A 19,850-nucleotide genomic window follows, 5' to 3' on the forward strand; every position below is an offset into this window, starting at 1 on the left:
CGTTCAACTTGCTGAGCAAATCTCGTCCTAACAGATTGACAGGTGAGCTTTCATAATAGAGTAAGGGTGTCCTAATCGTTCTCCACCCTATCTTGATATCCAGCTCTTCGGTGAAAGGAACTGAGACTACAGCCTCAGAGATTCTTTGCGTCTCAAGATTTTTATTTTACAACGGAAAAAACACCTTCACAAATACAAGATTTTTCCACCCCTGAGTCCACCATAAAGACAAACTGTTTCTTTCCTATCCCTGCCCCCACCAGTGTTTCCTCTTCTGGATATAAGGTAGTGTAAAGGACTGGACACACAAGTGCTGTCTGTGGGCTGTCCTAGTCGTGGTGAGTATCTGTTCCTGGGCAAGAAAAAATATTGTCACTGAGTACACAGGCCCCTTGGTAGGGGGCCAGCACTTTGTTTGGGGCGGTGGCAAAAGGGTTGTTATGTCAATCGACCATTTGGTTAGGCCGGCTTGGCTGTGATTGCATGGCATGTGGGGGATGTCAGAGGGTGTTATAGCCTTTTATTGGTCTACTATTTGGCTGCTCGTCTTGTTCATAACTTCCTTGGGAAAGGCCATATGGGCTACCTGGGTGCAGGTGCCTGCAATGTGATTGATTGTTGGATCCCTGGTTGTATTGATAATTGCCCCCTTGCCTGTTGCGACATTCCCTTGCAAAATTGCCCCACTTCCCACACAACCAACACTGTTCAAGCTCTCTCCCCTTGGTCCTTGCCCTCCATACCCCCTCCTTTCTGACCCCAAAGCCTACCTCGTCATCTTGCCGGTCTTCTTTGCCATTGGTAACCCATGTATTCTTGTTCTCCTCCCCACTGCTGCTGCCCATTGTCTGCCCACATTGCGACCATTCTAGCTTGTGTAGCCACGGAGACACTTCCCTCCTCCCCTCTTGGCTCTGAGGGCAGTGCTGCTGTTACTGCAGCGACCTTTACCAGTTTACTCTGTACTAGTTTTGCTTCTTCAGCTAATCTTCTTTGTGTGATTTATTTCTCCCTTTCTTTGATCCTCCTGCAATGATGTATTATAATGATCTGTATTTCAGGCCAGCCCTTGGCTTCTATCCCAGCTATTTCATCAAGGGCCTTCTGTACTTCCTTCGGGAGGGCTTGTTTAATTATGAAATAAAATAGGGAGGTGTTTTGATCCCACGCTGTGCCTGTTTGTGCCCTCCACATCTCCTGCACCCGAAGAATGTACTGCGCAGCCTCTTCCTCGTCCCCCATAGAGCAGTGCATTATAGAATGTAAATCAGGGGTGTCAGGGAAGGTCCTTCGCAGGGCATCCCATACTTGTGTCCTAACATTGTTAAATGATGCCCCATCGTGCGTGTTGTTCCCAATTGTTACCCCGGGGAAACCCTCCTTTGCCCAGACGGAGTCTTCTTGATTTCCTACCGCAGAAACTAGAAGGTTGTTGATATCTCCTATAGCCAAGAGCACAGCAACAGTATTCTTTTTGAAGGGATACATCCATTTCCCTGTGCCCATTGTGAGTGGGGGTAGAGGGGTTGAGAATGTTATTTTTGTCCATCTGCGCCCAGCGCACATAATGAGGTCTCCCTGCTCCTTTGTGTATAAAAGGCATTTGTAATTTTGATTTCGTCTTTCCTGTACTCCCTTTAACTGCTTTCTTCTTTGCCAAGGCAATCCTCCCCATTCTATTTCTGAGCCTCCCTTCCCATGTCCCGTTCCTTCTAGGGGAGGCCCACTGCATCTGCTGTACCTCTTCCATTACTCCCTCCTTGAGTTCATCAAAGTCACCCCAGTATTCCTTGTCCCTCACTTAAGCCACTGGGTCCTACCCTACACTGTCGTCTTCTCTCTCCCTTTCTACTTGTACTGCTCGTATGGGTGTATCATCTATTAGAAATAAGAAATCTACCGCCTTCCATTCACCTTCGGGATGGGTGATGTTGCTCCCATGAGCTGGGGCCCTCCTTCGACTACTCATGCTCCCTCACACACTGCTCGCAATCAGACTAATTCTGTTCGGGTGTCATGTAATTCTACTTCTAGATCCTGTTTGCTCACTCCTGTGTTCACTGGAGTGGCTGCAATAGACGGATCATAGGGAGGGGGTTGTACTGTGCCTGGAACGCTTGGGGTGCTGCTTCCTGGTTGATATGATGGGTCTACCTATCCTTCTGTAGCTCTTGTGAGCAGTGGGTATATATTTTTGGGTTTGTCTCCTTTCTCCTCTTCTATTGCCTGCTCTGTTTCCTCCCTCACTCTTGTCTCTGATACTCCCTTACCTTCCCTTTTACTTTTCCTCAAACATCTTCCACAAGTCCAATATCTCCCTTCTGTTTTGGAATTGCGTTGCCTTGTATTTTGCAGTCAGATAAGTGGATAGGTGTTCTAGGGTCCCCTTATCAAAATACCCCTCTTCCAGCCTGGTGTGAGTCCGTCCTTCCCCCTTGGTTTCATTCACCCATTGTTCATGATATTTTTTAATTTGTTCACTGTACAAGGGGAGCTGCTCACAAATGTGGGACATTGGAGTGTCCGTTCCATCCTTCTAGTTCTCTCCCTCCCTGCTTATAACTATTTCTCTTCACTTCCCGCGAGCGATCTGGCTACTCCTCACCCTTTTTGCTGTATTTGCACCTTCCTTCTAAAGATAGTCAATAAAACTTCAGATTTTCCCTAAACACAAATACATCGTACAATAGCAAACATATAACACAATATGCAGTGACATATTCATGACAACAATACTATGGACAGAGAAACATGAAACATATACTCCCCCTTCTGTCAGAGCCTATTCACATTCACACTCTTCCCAACACTCACATCACCTTGCCCCTCCTGGGCCTCCATCCACAATGGTAAGAAAAGATGCTAAGATAACATACTAAAAAAATAACCACTATTTGTTCCCAATGCTTCTACTTATATGGGCTTCTACTTTTTTATCTCTTCACTTCTTTAACCGCACTGGTGGGGACAGTGCATTACAGTGCCGTCTTCCACCACCATTCGGAGCTAAGGTTCCCGTATCTCCTTTATATCACCTTTTCTACTCCTTTAACCTCAAAACCTAATGGCCATGAAAAAGAGAAAGTGCTTTGTTCGAAGAAAAATAGGAACTCATTCATATTCAGTCATTGCATGTCCCTCTCAGTCACACCACTCTATATTCTCCTCAGTTTGTTTTATATTGCAGTTTATACTCACATGCCCGTGTTCTCCCAAGAGCCTCCATTCATGGTTTATTCACAACCTCTGGTACTCCCCGTTCTTGCTGCACCCTGCTCAGGGGAGCAGCAGGGAATTCGCAAAGCCGGAACCCATGAAAAACCTTCTCTTTTTAGCATATGTGTTTTTTGGGGACTGGTCAGGCGTAGGTGGGGGCGGCCTTACAGGAGAGGCCCTGGATCTCGCCGCAGGTTCAGGGACTCAAGGACTATCAAGTCAAAGGGGTCACCAAGTGAAGGCACACACCCAACAATGCACAGAATATCCAATAGACCAAATAATAGGACACTCCCCATCAGGGGAATGAAGCTCTGAGATAAATTGCAAGAATAACAAACTATATATAAGATTGCAATGCAAGCAAAGAGCTCTGCTGCCCAAGAGTGTTCTGCCAAACAATGCACAGGAAGCAAATTTTAAGGAGAAAATACATCACTTGTGACGAGGGGCTATAGGTGCACAAATCTGGAGAATAATTGGAGAAACAGAATGATACAGTCAATTCCATATGGGATGGCCAGGTTGGAATAGCTGCTGCTCTGGTGTCACTCCAGTAGCACGTGGTTTGGCTGGCTTCATCTTCGTGGTGAAGGTCAGGGCATAACAAGACACACATCTATCTAACTAAACTAAACAACAGTAACTGATAATATGAGAATTATGATGCACATAAAATCTTGTATGAATGGGGGTACTTAGGTCAAATGAGCTACTTTACTGGCATGCCAACACTTACCTTCCACAATGCTTTTGATTACTTCATGCCCCGCACTCAGGTGCCCACCAGAAGGTTTGATTTGCCATCTGTCTTACTGGTTTCAGGGGATATGTGTTGATTCAGGAAAATGCATATCGCTACGCCGGATTAGGATTTGAAGAGGGTCTGGTGCACTCAGGGTGAGGCCAGGTCAGATAGGTGTCTGTATGAAAGGAGTTGAGGGGTCAGAGCTATAGGGCTGTGGTCCGACTGGGTGGGGTCAAGAGGGCACAGGCATTTTAGTGGATATGAGAGCTGCTTTCTGCAGGGGGATGATTTCTGGGCCTAGTAAAAGATGGTGTCTACCGCGGTACAAAATGGAATCCTAAAACATGTCTATGGGTTGTGTTATACACGCAAATATCTATGTTATATTGCATTGCGGCACACCCCTAAAAGGTTTATTAACTGGGGAATGGTGAGGGGGGTGGGATTGGACCACCTCCTCCCCAACAGAGACATAAAGGCCCCCGCAGACAGACTTGTAGTGTGGCGGTCCGGGAACTAGGATGCCGGCAAGCTTACTGGCACCCTTGTTAACACACTTGGAATGAGGCCCATTGAGAGCTTATTGTCCAGAGGAGTGGACATGTGCTTATAGTGTGGCAATTCTTTGGCCAGTGGATGAGTATGTCATTTGTAGCTAGAGGTATAACTTTGCAGTGTTCACAGTCTGGGAGAGGGTATTTTTTTTAAAGCTATGCAAGACGGTATGGTTTGTGTTTATGAGTTCTGGCTAAGGTGGAGGAAAATTGAGGGTTAGTCAAAACCTGGGTAGTCTTCTGGGGCTTTTTGCTGTGCTTTAAAATTATTGATCTTTCTCTCAGTTTTGTAATGGTGAGAGGTATGCATGAAGTTGTCCTGTGTTGAGGTTTATGTATTCCTTGAGACAGTGAATGCATTTACTTAGGGTTTTGCCGGAACCTTGATGTTTTGTCTCCTAGTCATTATAGTCATTATAGATTCCTGAGTTCTGTGCATTGTCTTCTAGGTGGATTGGTGGGATCCAGTATAGCATTCTCTCCAGTCGTACCTGTGCTTGAAATTCAAACTTTTGAAAAGTGTCACTTCCACTGCTTCATAGGTGTAGGGTAAACATTCTAGGCCTCATTACGAGTAACCCGGTAAAAGCGGTTTAATTACCGGCATGCCGGAATGAGCGGGTCTGTGCTTGTATGAACCCGCTAATAGCAGGTGATTACGAGTGCACGAGTACGCGCGTTCCCCATGCCGGTAATGGCAATACCGCCATGCTGCTAAAGGCCCTCCAACCCCCCTATACCGGCATCGCGGGACCCGCCCATAGCGGTACCGCCTCATACCAACCCCTAAATACTGGCACGGTAATACGACCATGGTAATACCGTGTTCGCAAAAAAAAACGTACCCGGACATTACGTCATCGCGCAGGTACGGGAAATGGGCCGGCGGCCATCTTTAAAAACACAATCCATTGCCATCCTCCCCAACCACCAGTCCATTTGTGTTGTGCTGTGGCAGAAAATACTCAGGATGTCCAAGGCAACCAGGAAGATGACCCCCCGGAAGCGCAAACAGCATTTTTCTGACACTGAGCTTAATATGCTCGCAGACACCCTGGCCCAGGATGCAGAAATCATCAGGTCTACCGACATGAAGCATGTGGCCCAGATGAAAAAGAAGGAAGTCTGGCAGGAGGTTGCCCAGAGGGTGTCGGCAGTGGGAACCACCCCAAGGACTGTGCGCGACTGTCGCAAGCGGTTGGATGACCTCCGCCTCAGGGTAAAAAACATCCTGGCAGACAACAGGAGGGCCGCCATGGCGACAGGCGGGGGGCCACACTCACCAGCGAAGCTGATGCCATGGGAGGAGAAAACCAATATATTCATAGATCCCAAGTCCAGAGAGGGATTCGGAGAGCTGGAGATGGGCGCCGCATAATCCCCAGAAAAAGGTGAGTGACCCATCACATCCCTGTAGGGTGAACCATAATGTGGCACAAGTGACGTGGAAGTGAGAATAGGCAAGGCAATGCATGTCCCAGGCCCACATCAACATATCCAGTCAAGAATGTGTGCCACACCCTGCCACACACAAATGCATGCTGAGTGCCAATCCCAATACCAACACACGTGCAACATGACTCGACCGTGCCCATGTAACTCACCACACAGACACCATACCAATGCCATGCCACCAGCCATGCATTGATTGCCCACATGCCCCCTCAGAACACCAAATGCCACACCCCTGTAATAATTGGATGCATGAATGTATGAACATATCAGCGCTATAGATCATCGCTGCCATGTGACACCATCACTGATGGCCTGCATCTTTTCTATCCCCCAGGCACCGATGAGGAAGATGGCAGGCAGGACAGGGGTGCAAGTGCATCTACATCACGGCATGGGACCAGGGCCACCGCCACCGCCACCCCCCAGCCCAAGAAGCTGCCCAGACCAACAGGCAGTGTGCCACACCAGGCAGAAACCCAGCAGGAAACACCTGCAGCCAGAGTCCAGCAGCAGCCACCCACAACAGTGGGAGGCGTTTCCGTTCCCGCTCCGCCAACCACCCCGGACGTTGCAGATGCTGATGTGGAGAACGAGGGTGACACAGTCGTGTCCACCACTCCAACCCCAACCCCCATTACCATCCTCCCCCTACAGAGGCCGAGCGCAGTGACGATCCCTGCCTCCACGACTCAGACCTCAGAGAGTCTGACATGTACCTCTTCGAGGAGGACAGCGCCCTGGACGTGGGCCCCACTCACGTGCCATCCACCACCCTGGTTGCCACCACCCTGGCTACCACCACCCTGGCTACCACCACCCTGGCTGCCACCACCCTGGCTACCACCACCCTGGCTGCCAACACCCTGGCTGCCACCACCCTGGCTACCACCACCCCGGCCACCAGCACTCCTGCTGCCAACGACTCCTTTGAGGCTCGCCTGTCGAGGGTTGAGGCACGACAGGAGTCAATGCTAGACCTACTGCGGCAACAAATTGCCGATGGTCATGACTCCATGAGGGCCATCGCTACAGCCATCGCTGCTAACGTTGCAACCGTTGAGGCGTCCACAACTGCCATGAGGGAGTGTCTGGGGGCACTTACGCAAGCCCTGATGTCCAACCTGCCTCATATTCAGCAACCACACCTTGGAGCAGGCATGGGACCACCCACTGAAACGTCCACTGCCACAACCCCTTCGACCTCAGCCCACTCAAACCCCATGTGGATGAACCGGAGGAGTGCACAGAGCTTGGACATGGCACCCCCGGATCACAAAAAAACAAAGAAGTAGAGTGGGCAGACAATGCCGTTGGACAAATGGACGTTGGTCAAGGGAACAGTGTTTGGGGGCCATTTGGGGACATTTGGGGTTTGTAGGGTGGATGAGGGAGTTCACTGTGGTATTTTTGGGGTTTGTAGGGTGCGTGAGGGAGCTCACTGGGGTATTTTTGGGGTTTGTAGGGTGGGTGAGGGAGTTCACTGGGGGTTGTGAGGGGAATGTCTACATTATTACGTGTCTGAAAAATACACCCATTGTTTGCTAGAAAATCAATGGCTGGACATACCTAATTTTGTGCATGTACATTTAATGTGTGATGGTGTACAGTGGTGAACTTCAAACAAAACAAGTGTGCATGTCCACATGCAGCCAGTGTGTCACTGGCACATGACTTTCATGGTCCCTGCATTTCAGAAGTATTTGTGGATTAGTGCTTGACGTACAGCATGGCCATCCCATGCATCACGTACTGGCAGGGGGGCTCCTTCGCCTCCGTCTCCATCCCCTTCATCCTCATCCGGCACATGCATGTCAATGTCAGGTGGCAGTGGTACATTCCTCCGGACGCACATGTTGTGCAGCATAACACAGGCCATGGTGATCTTTGCCACCTTCTCAGGCTTAAATAGGAGTGCCCCACCAGACCTGCTTAGGCAGCGGAACCGTGCCTTCAACAGGCCAAAGGTCTGCTCAATCACAACATGGGTACGGGTGTGCACACGATTGTACTCCTCTTCATGGCTGTTCTGCGGGTTCCGGACAGGGGTAAGTAGATACAGCCTCAAGGGATATCCTCCATCACCTGCAAGCAGATACAAATAGGTGTGTGTCACTCTGAACTGCCACCTTCAGGGAGCACAGTCATGGTGGCAGCTATTTAGTGTGGGCATGCACATGTCCCTGTACGTATACAAAATAGTCCTCTAGATGCAATGTATACTGTAATGAGGTGTGGTAGTCTGGATGGGGTTAAATAGATGATGCAGGGTGTAATCATGCATGCTGAGGCAGATGTGCTGTGGTAGTGCGACAATGTTTAGCCTCCAATTCATGGTGGATATTCTTCACTATGCATGGTCACACTAGCCACATTGCCACAGTTGCCATCCTATTCAGTCATGCATTGCTTGCCATCACCATGGTGGCCTGGTTGTGCCTCTTACTTGTTGTCATCCATATGCATTATTTGTGATATGTGGCCCAGTGATGTGTCATGTTCCGTTTTGCTGGTTCAGGTGAGGAGTGTTTAGCTCTGCATGCATTCTCCAATCACTGGCTATTGCCACCCAGGTGCAGTATTTCCCCCCTTTCCCACCCATGTGCTCTATTCCCCCCCCTTTCCCACCCAGGTGCAGTATGCCCCCCCTTTCCCACCCAGGTGCACTATTCCCCCCCTTTTCCACCCAGGTGCACTATTCCCCGCCTTTCCCACCCAGGTGCACTATTCCCCCCTTTCCCACTCAGGTGCAGTATGCCCCGCCCCCTGCATCCCCACACCTCAGTACCCCACAGCACAGCCATGGGACAGTTGTGCAACTCACCAAGCAGCCAGGCACGTGATCCAGCATGTCGCTCCATGTGACAGGGTAGCGTGGAGTTGCGCAGAACCATGGCATCATGTGTTGATCCAGGAAATCGGACGCAGCAATGGGTGATGATCTTGCTGGTGTCACATACCATTTGCACATTGATGGAGTGGTATAGCTTGCAATTGCGGTACACCTCCTCTATGGCATGTGGGACTACCAATTCCACATGGGTGCAGTTGAGGGCACCAACACAATTGGGCAGGCCTGCCAGTGCATGGAAGCCTACTTTGGTTTCGGCTATCTCCCGGGCAGTCCGTGGTAGGGATATGTGGTTCTTGCATGCTTCAGGAGGGCATCCAGCACTTGGTTCAGCATGTGTGAAAATAGTGGTTGTGAAATGCCATGCAGCTGGCCCACTGTGTGTTGATAGGTGCCTGTGGCCAGGAAGTATAGCACACACACCACCTTTAGTAGCGGGGGGATGGCAGTGCGTTTTTCTATGAGGCTGGCAATGTCGTTCTGTATCAGGTCCACTATGGGGGTGATGGTGTCACGGTCCAACCGGTACAGGGTGTGGATCTGTTCATTGGTTAGGTTAAATGGGCTGGGTCTGGTGCAAGGGATTGATGGCTGCCTACGAGGCACTGGTGGCTGCGCTGGTGGTAATTGCTGGGCCTGTCTCACCCTCCTTCTCCTCCTGCGTCTCCTCTGTGCTGCCTGTTGTTGCTGCTGTAGTTGTTGTTGTAGCTGCTGTAGTTGTTGTTGTTGTAGTTGTTGTTGTTGCTGTTGTTGTTGTTGTTGTTGTTGCTGTTGCTGTTGCTGTAGTTGTAGCAGTATGGGCATGTCCTCCAGCGCCATGATTGCAACAGCTAGTGGTAGCATTTTTATGTTGGAAGGGGTGTGGTGTGTGTGTGCTCATTTTATACTGGCCCATCCTCCATTAACTACACCTGTGGGGATTGTGTGCACCAGTGGCAGTTGCCTTGTATCCCGATTGCTGTTTGCAGGTGGTCCGCGATGCCTGTATGGCCGGCATCGTGCAGCCCGTGATTACTGGCTTCGCGATGCAGTATTTGCATGTCTGCGTGGGTTGGAATTTCCCCCTATTACCGGCATGCCGGTATTTGCTCTCTAATGGGGAGCGTGTACGCGCCTATGCTGCTATTAGCGGCACCGTTATTTAGGGTGCCGCTAATACTGGGTTTGCGGGTCGGAATTCAATGGAGCGGTATAACAATGCTGTTATTACCATACTGGCATCGTTTTTGCCTTACCTCCAACCTCGTAATGAGGCCCTCTGTCTGTTAAGCATTAAAGAGCCAGTTTTTTAAACACATTTCCTGAATTTCATGTAGTGATGCAGGGTGCAGATGTCCCTTAGTAGTGTATTCCAGTGTTTGTTCACTATATAGTGGAAAAGACATAGGGCTACATTACGAGTAGGGTGGGGTAGAACAATAATGGTGGTAATGCAGTGGTAACTCTGTAACCACTATATTAAAGCACTGCCATACTACAACTTTGGTGGAGGATGTTCTCAACAGTGAATGGTGCAGTGAGCTAAAACTTGAGTGGAAGAAATTCCATAAAACAGGTTATTTGAACCATGTCCGTCCTCAGTAGAGAGGCTCACACATGTTTCATTAATGGACTTGTGGTAACTGCCACTATTAAGAATGCACAGGAAGACAAAGATGAGTCTTCTAAAGTTTCCCTGTCAATTTCAGAAGCTGAGGCCTTGTGAGAGCTTAAAAGACAGAAAGAGTTACATGTTAACATGGCTAAGCTGGAGTTTGACAAGACTGAGACATAAAAAGACAAGGATCACCAGTTGGAGTTGGCCAGACTACAATGGTCTCAAAGCTCCTCCACAGGTTCCGGATCCTCTTCTCATCCTAGATTTACTAAGAATTTGCTCAGTGTGTATGAGGAAGAAGAGTTTTCTATGTTTGGAACTCTATTGTGGACATGAATACTCCTGATGAAAGTCCAGAACTAACACAGAGGACTGAAACATGTAAAGCTAGTGATTTTGAGTAATAACAAAATCCGAAAATTCAAGTTGGAGACCTTTCTAAGGTCCTAAGAACAAACAAGAAGGATTATTCTTTCCCTTTTTTTAATTTTATTTCAAATTTGGATGTACTTTAAATATCCTCTCTTCTATTTTTACAAGTATTGTGGTGTCACTTATATTTGTATATGTTTCTTAGAGTTCTTTGTAAGAATTATTATCTACTGTGGTCTCATATTATGAACATGTTTAAAAATGATTTATCCTTTAATAAAATAATGTGAACATAATTACTAGTAGAATATTAATGAGGGATCAACTGCTTATAATTTATTTTTTTCTACCTTCTAACTAATGAATGATTTGACAACCCAAAACTAAGGTAGAAGATCACTCTATTTGAGTGATCATTTGGGCTCTCCCATAATTTGGAGTGTGGAACATATTTGTGCCTCTTGTCCTCCTGAGCTTAAGCAGCATCTTGTAGATTCTAAGGAATGAAATCCTAAGAAGATGGCCAATACTGCTGATGTTTAGGTTTCCCATAGGGTGTCACTTAAGGACAAGCATGCATCTGGTAAGCATGAGGAGAGGAACAAGCAAAAAGGGAGAGAGGATGGTTAGGCCCAACGTGAGGGTCCATCACTTTAAATGGAAGCTGGCCTGTCTCCTTAGGCCTTAGAGAGTGAAGCCCCTGGGATGCACAGGATATATTGTAAAGGTTGGCTCCTGTACAGTGAGCCAATACAGTGCTCGGAAGGAGACCTATAGAAGCTTGGTGGTTGGCCTTCAGGTGAGACACTTTATCCTGCAATTGGAGCATAAGGTCCCCCTTGCAGGTTATCTTGGCATCAAGAAGACTATGGAGAGGTTGAACATGCACTTCTACAGGCATAAGATATGGCACAAGTAGCAAGTCACTGCAGGAGTTGTGCTAGTTGTCAGATTTATGGCAAAAGTGGTGCACAAATCCAGAATCCGTTGGTACCCCTACCAGTAGTGGGTATGCCATTCGAGAGGGTAGAGATTGACATTGTTGGTCCCCTTGATCCTCCTACATTCTCTGGCAGTAGGTGTATTCTTGTGGTAGTTGATGATGCAACGAGATATCCTTTAACCATCCCACTGCCAAAAGTGACTACCAAGTCAGATGCTTGAGCATTACTGGGTATATTTACTAGGGTTGGCTTCCATAAAGAAGTTGTGTCTGACAGAGACTACAACTTAATGTACAAATATATGCATGCCATGTGGAAGGAATGTGGGTTCACTTATACATTTTCATCTGCAGACCAGTGGCCTATTTGAGTGATTCAAAAGAACTTCCAAAAGCTTGATTGGACCTCTTGAGGAGCCCAGTGGGGAAAGTGAGATCTCCTGATGTCAGATTGATTATTTGCCTACAGAGAGGACCCTCACCAGGGTTTTGGCTTCAGCTCCTTTGTACTCTTGTTGGGTCACCCTATCAGGGGACCCCTTGCCATAGTCAAGAAAGGATGGGAGATTCCCACCCCTGTCACTACCAATGTACTGGACTGTGGAGTGGACTTTACGAAGAGAAAAGCTTTACTAACGGCTCAGGGCAATGACATGGTGAAGGCTGGTCAGGCTTTGGTCAGAAATTGGTATGGCCGGAAATGTTCACTTGTGCATTTTTCCCCAGTCCAACAACTCCTGATTATGAACCCTATAAGGCCTAGAGTTTTTCAGGATAAGTGGTCAGGGCCTTACCTCAATGTGGAGATAATGGGTGAGCTAAACTATTTAGTGTACCTTCAAAGACTTGGACAGGCTCCCAAAGTGTTTTTTGAAAAAGATTGAAGGCAATTTAGCCCTAGGTTTGAAATGGGAGGCCCACTTTTCAGATAGCGAAGAGGAGGAATCTGAACCTTTCCCTGACTTGTTCCAAGGCAGCCCTTCTGATGTCTCCATTGAGGGTGTCAATGTGTTCTCTCAACTGACTCCTCAGCAACAAGCTGAGGTGAAAACCCTGCTTAAGCAGTATTTCCCCCTTGTTTTTACTCACTGCAGGCTCGACACCTGGGTGCAAGCATGGTATTGACACTGGAGACACTGCACAATTCAAAGTAGGAGCTATAGGATGTCAGACAAAGTGAATTCCCACATAAAGTCTGAGGCCAACAGAATGTTGTCCAAGGGGTGATAGAGCCCACTAGTAGTCCTCGATCCAGTCCTGTGCTTCTGGTACCGATGGTAGGTACATCTGATTTGAGATTCTGTGTGAACTACAGAGCTCTGAATGCTGTCACCAAGACAGATGCTCATCCCCTCCGTGAGCAGATGAGTTGGTGGACAATCTAGGTGCTGCCAAGTACCTTAACGCCTTTGACCTCCCTGCAGGGTATTGGCAAATATCCCTGACAGAAAATGCGAAGGAGAAGACTGCATTTTCAACACCTCAGGGACTTTACCATTTCAGGGTAATGACCTTTGGTCTGAAGAATTCATCTACCACATTTCAAAAGTTGGTCAACCATGTCCATGAATGTGACGGATGAATTGTGCATGGATGATATAGCAGTTTTTGGTCCGACTTTGGAAGAACATGTGAGGCACCTCGAAATGCTGGTAAGACGACTTGGCAGGTTAAGCACTTATTGCTGTGATCTGTGTGGGATCTGCAGGTCACAGATTCAAATCCCAGCGAGGTTAACTCAGACTTTCATCCTCCTCAGGTTGATAAAGTGAGTATAAATTTTGATTGGGTAATAATAATAATAATAATAATAATAATAATAATAATAATAATAATAATAATAATAATAATAATGATGATGAGTAATATAATGTACATATGTGCTATGTAATGCATCTGGGATTCACACGCTATATAAATATCAAAATATTATAATTTTTTATTGTGTTGCAGGCTCTTTATCAGTCTCACCTCACTAGAAAGACTACCACATGCCAGATTGGTCAGGATTCAGTGATCTACCTTTGGCATGAGGCTGGTGGGGTTAAGAGCCGGCCTCTTCACAGCAAAGTACAGGTGGTGGACAGATTGGGCAACCCCCACCATCCAAACACAAGTGAGAGATTTTCTAGGCCTCACTGGTTATTACAGACACTTTATGGAAGAATATGGAACAATAATTGTCCCTCTGGCTGCCCTTACAACTACTAAGAAGCATAAGAATGTTTCTCAGTCTGAGGAGTGTGAGAAGGCATTCCAAGGCCTAAAGGATTACCTTTGTCAGACCCCTGTTGCAAGGGCACCTGATTACAGGAGACCCCATTTTCAGTTCAGACAGATGCCTCTGACACTGGGGTAGGTTACGTTATTGTTTTTTATAAAGTGCACGTTCGCCAGAGGCATCACAGTGCTGAAGGATAGACCAATGTTGGAGCTAGCCTAAAACAGAGAAGTTTTCAAGAGACAACATTAACTGAAATGGTCTTCTGTAGCTTAAAGGGAAAAGGGAAGAGCATTCCATAGCTTGGCCGCTGTGATAGAAAATGGGCGACCACTCATTCAAATGAGTCAGAATCGGGGGGGATATCAAGAAGACGAGCATCCAGCGAGTAGAGGGAGCGGCTTTGCACATAACGTTGAATCTTCTCCTGCAATTACTCTGCTCCAAAACCATAATAAACCCAGTGGACGATACAGAGAGATTTGAAAGTAACCAATTTTTTGACCGGCAGCCAGTGAAGTGGCCAGAATATAGGGGAAATGTGTGAGCCATAGGGAGTATCTGTGGCAATATGGGCTGCATGATTTTGCAATAACTGTAATCAGTGCAAAACGTATAGAGGTTGAGCCAGAAGGATGGAGTTGCAATAATCTAAGCGGCTCAGAATAAGAAAGGAAACCACCATGGTGCAGAGCTGATCTGGAAGGAAAGGCAAAACCTTTTCGATGGACCCTCAGTTTAAAATAGCAAGTTTTCCAGATAGAACTGACTGGGGCTGCGGCAGACAGGGAATCGGAAAACATGAACCCAATGTGCTTCACCAGAGAAATAGCTGAAGGGCAGGGGCCAAGCTCCAGGGTACACCAGGCAGACAATCAAACCAAAGAAGTGGAAGGGGAACCAGAATGAAGACCAGAAGGGGATCCCACACCAACACCTCCATCTTGTCTCTATTGAACTTGAGACGGTTGCTGCCCATCTGACTATCCAGCACTGCCAGGCAACCCTTAAGCTGAGACACTGTTTCAGGCTGCACCAAGTCAAGCCGGCCGATGATTTGTGTGTCATAGGAGTAGCAACGGAAGCTGTGGGAGTGAATGAGCAGCAAAATAGGCTGAATGTAAATGTTGAATAAGGCAGGAGACAAGGCAGAGCGCTGCAAGACACCACAAGGGAGTATGTTAGTTTGCGACATGAATGAGTAGCGAGCTAGGGTCTGTGTCCTATTTATCAGGATAAATGAGAACCAGGAGAGAACATGCCTGGAAAGGTTAGCCAGCGAGAGGCAGTGCAGCAGCACACGGGTGATCCACTATTGTAAAAGAGGTTGATAGATCGAAAAAGAATTAATGCACCTACCCACCCTGCCAGCCAGTCTACCAGTTGAGTGAGGTTGTCCAAAATGGAGATAAGAATACTCTCTGTGCCTCGAACAGGCCAAAATCCTGACTGGAAGGGTCCCAGATGAACAAAACAGATGAGAAGCTTGAGACACCCAGGAGGCAATTTGTGACATGATTTCCAGGAGAATCATCAGGAGGATGGCATCCGACGGGGAAGCTGATTTAAGATGCTTAGTTGCACTTATAATATAATCTGGTAAAAAAGGAAGGGAAAGTGGACCAAAATTCCACACAAACCTGTAGTGATACCAACAGACCATAGGTCGCAGTGAGCATCCCTGTTGAAACACATAGGAGCCGTTCTTTCCTAGTTACATGATAAAGGCAGGGAACATCCTATATGCTTTAATAATCAGCAGTTTAAGGACAATGGGCCTCATTACAAATATGGAGGTAGCCATGCCGCTTTTAGCCGGCCTAGCCCATTGACTCACTGAGTGTTACTCTCAATATTCGCTGCTTTGTAGTCTAGACGCCGCCCCCATTACAAGCTGAAACTTATGAAGCGGCTTGCCTAACCTCGGAGTGCACGTGCTAAACTTCAAATTACAAGTCCATTGAATGTATCTTTTTAGCATATGTTGTCATGTCGATCAGCCAATTCTTTGCCTAGTCCATTGATTAGTCCATTGAGTATTGTTTGAAGCTTACGTTGCCTGACTATTAGCCTATTGCATACCTACCCTATGGTGCATTTAGCACTCTCCGGCCTAGCCCATTGACTCACTGAGTGTTACTCTCAACACTCGTTGCCAAGCAGGTTAGAAACTGCCCTCCCCATTGCAAGCTGACTCTTGTGAAGCTGCTTGCCTACCCTCGGAGTGCACGTGCTAAACTTCAAATTATTCATCTAGCTCACCCTTCTAAAAACTGACTTTGGTTCTCCTATCAGAGCCTCCTACGAGCATGCATATACTGTACTCTTTTAATATAATGTCACCAATTGCATTTATATGCCAGTTTCATCTGCCTACTGTACTTATCGCCCACACTGCATTTCTTACCAATTTATACTCCTAAAGTTAACTACTTACTGTAGTGAGGTTCCCTTATTTTTAACATCTTATTAGCCCCCCTCCATTTACTATATTTGCATTTAGGCATTCCATACTGAACTACTGTTTACTTGGTGTTAAGATGGATTTCCAAACTCTGACCTGGTGGGCAGAAGTTCAGAAGTCCAGCCTAGTTTCTTGGAACAAGGTAACCTCTGGACAAGCCAGACCAATCAAGGTAGCTATGGCAGGCAGTCAAGTCTAAGTCTCAGGAGGGGTGAGTATGATGCACAAAATATGTCGACAACCTAGATGGGAAGGAAACAAGCAGTGCAGGTAGTCTTAGGCCCCTCAACATCGACAATACACCTAACTAAGAGGCAGTCCAAGAAGAGGGGAGCCTTGTGCTCAATAGTACATGTAATGCAAGTACACGCAGTTGTTCCAATGGGCAAAACGGGGTCTCTTCAGGGGTCTCTAGCAGCTCAGAAAGGTGGATAAGGCGATGAAGAAAAAGTTCCCACTATTCAGGGAGGACCTCCACATGAGGGCAGAGGCAGTTCCAGAGAGCGGGATGGTGTTGCTAGTTCTGTAGTAATATATATAGCGCTTTATGGTATTTATAGTGCTTTAGAATATACAGCGCTTCACTAAATGTGATGATTTTTTTTTTTGCCAGCAATAATGTTGTACACACATATAGCCATTTTTAGGTTGCCAATATAACATGTGAATAGGTTGCTGGTGGCATGCAAGGTACAGGATTCATAATGCAGCAAAAAGCTCAATGTGAAACTGCAGGGAGAAAAGTGCACCATTTTTTTTTCTTTCTTCTCTTGAATACCTTATGCATAGAAGACTACATTATGTAACATTATTTATATAACTGACTGACTTAATTAACAATTCCTAATCACTAATGCTAATCCCTTAACATTATAATGTAGTCCCATGTACAAAATGAGGTGAAAATACATATTTTGAAATTCGTTTTTCAAATGTGCACTGGCATTTCTTTTTCTTCTTTCTCTTTCTGTGTTTGCAGAAAGCAGAAAGTATGCGCAAAAGGAAATAATAATTGAAACAGTTGCTCACTGAACAAAGGTTCTATTGTGTAAAAGTGAAGGGTGATGCTGCCTTTCAACCTGATTGTAGGAAAGTGTCTGCAGATATATCACGTAGGCAAAGTGGGTAGGTACAGATGTCTGCTAAGGGGAAAACTGACAGAGGGAAGTTAGTTCGTGTTGGCTGGGATCTGGAGATAGATGTTCTTGTTGTCACTGGCACTGGCTTGGAAGTTTCGCCGTGCATCCCAGACACCAAGATTACAGGGACAGCTCATGCTGACTGGGCCTGTTCTTCGGAGGCGAGTGAAGGAAGGTCGTGTGTGGGAGAGAGCCACAAATATTTCTGGTAAGCAGACACAGTTCAAGTGAGGTAACTGTGTGCTTTTGTACGAATTACCGATCTAAAAATATCAGGTAGGCAGAGTAGCTAGGGAAATATTCTGTATCTTGATCCGTCATGTGTATAATGTTAAAAAACAATTCATACTTTTTAAAAGAAAAAACTTGTTTGCTCTGTTTCTGTTTTGTTACAGATTGTGGGAAAATGCACATGGTAAGATTTTTATTATGATTTGTATTTGTTTGCAATACAAATAATATATAAAATCAGATTGCATAGAGTTTTTTTTTATATTGCATTTGGGATTTTATTTGTAACACAGGAGAGATTCATTCTCTTTGGTAATACATTTGTCAATTTGCCCATGCAGATAGAATAATAACCAAAAATAAGCAGTGACAAACAGGTGTGTCCGTTTGTGACCTCCTTGCATGTTGTTGGATGGTATCTAATATAATATAGATTGCTGGAGGTCCATAAGGCAGCAATGCCTATGAGCACCATGATCACTGGTGTAGATAAGCCAGTGATACCGGCCACAAGCTGTAGGTGGCACTCTATATAAAAGCGTTGGGTCCCCTTTTTTTGTATAGGTCCAAGGCCCTCTCTATAGATCACTAGGAGGTATTCTAATAGAAAGGAAGGTTTTGTTGATGATGGAGTTATAATGTAGGGAAGGAAACTATGCTCACCACTAAATAACCTATTACCACAAAATACCACTAGTAGTATATATATTACTAGATTCTCCAATATAATATAAGAAGTTATGGTCACTAGAGTGATATGAGGCCAAACCCAGACTAAATGCGAGGATAAGTATTACCAAACTACCGCTCATTCTTTAGCTGTAAGAAAATACTGCCAAAGCCCAAATTTACACAGAATATCCTACATACACAGTGCGTTTCCTGGGAAAGTGGCTATAGGGCTCCTACTGGGCATGGCAAGTGTGCCTCACACTACCATACGTGCATTAGAGGGAACCCATTTCATGATAGCAGTGTGACACTAAAAGTGAATTTTAGAATGTCTCAAATGGAGGGCACATTCCCTGAGAAAGCTATATGCACATGGGACATGGTCATTAAATAATGCCACAGAATAGCATGACCAAATCTATGGTGAAGTACAGAAACAACCACTAGACAGAATTGTTGCATAAGGCAGCATAATTCAGGTCTACCTTTTGAGACTACTGAATGCAGCTGACAAACATGCAGAGAAAGATTGTCTGATACGGCTATGTGCCAAGACATGGTTTATCCTAAATAGATCCCTGCAAATGCAAGAAAATGATACTAAGCTGATCTGGATGGAGCAAGTGAAAAAGAGGAAATGTTAAGAGCAGAATGGAGCTATGTCAAAAGTACATGCAGTTAAAACTCAGAGATCTTGACACTGAATTGTCTCAAAGCAAGAAGCAGTTTGAGGATAGTGAACAAAAATTGAAACACTTGAATGCGTTGGTAGATCATATTAGACAAGACAAAGATGAGGTTGTTTTGGAAATGCAGGTTTTGCAAAAAGAACATTTTGAGAAAGAAAGTGATCTCCAAAATGCTGAACAGGAAATGGTTAAAATGTTTCAAGAAAGAGACAAGAGAAACAAAGAATTAAATGAATGCCAAATGCAAATGGGCGATATGCAGGAGGTAATTAATAAGATGAGTAATGAAAACAACTGTTTGCGTAAGGAGGCTGATAGGCTCCTTAAAAAGTGCAAGGATTTGGAACAGCAAATATGCATTACCAGGTCCCAGGATAAACGGCAGGGCACCACATTCAATGGAGTTGAGGTGAATCTTATTTCTACACAGAGAGCTAGTGCCCCAGTGACTGGGCCGGTGACTGAACTTGGCTGCAGCACCCTTGGGGGATTTGATACACCCATTGGGGGCCACCACCAATCCCATACACCTGAAACCAGGGTTGAATCACAAAGTAGTGCAATTCCTTGCATAGCAATGAGTAGCCCATAAAAAAAATGAAATCAATCAAAGCTCTGATCAAACCATTTAAAAAAGGAGGGGAATGCTGTGTAGAGGACCACTTAGATGCGGTGCATGATATATTTAAAGCCCTCCAGAT

Source organism: Ambystoma mexicanum, chromosome 2q (genome assembly GCF_040938575.1).
Source record: "Ambystoma mexicanum isolate Mex_15411 chromosome 2q, UKY_AmexF1_1, whole genome shotgun sequence".
In the NCBI taxonomy this organism is placed as follows: Eukaryota; Metazoa; Chordata; class Amphibia; order Caudata; family Ambystomatidae; genus Ambystoma; species Ambystoma mexicanum.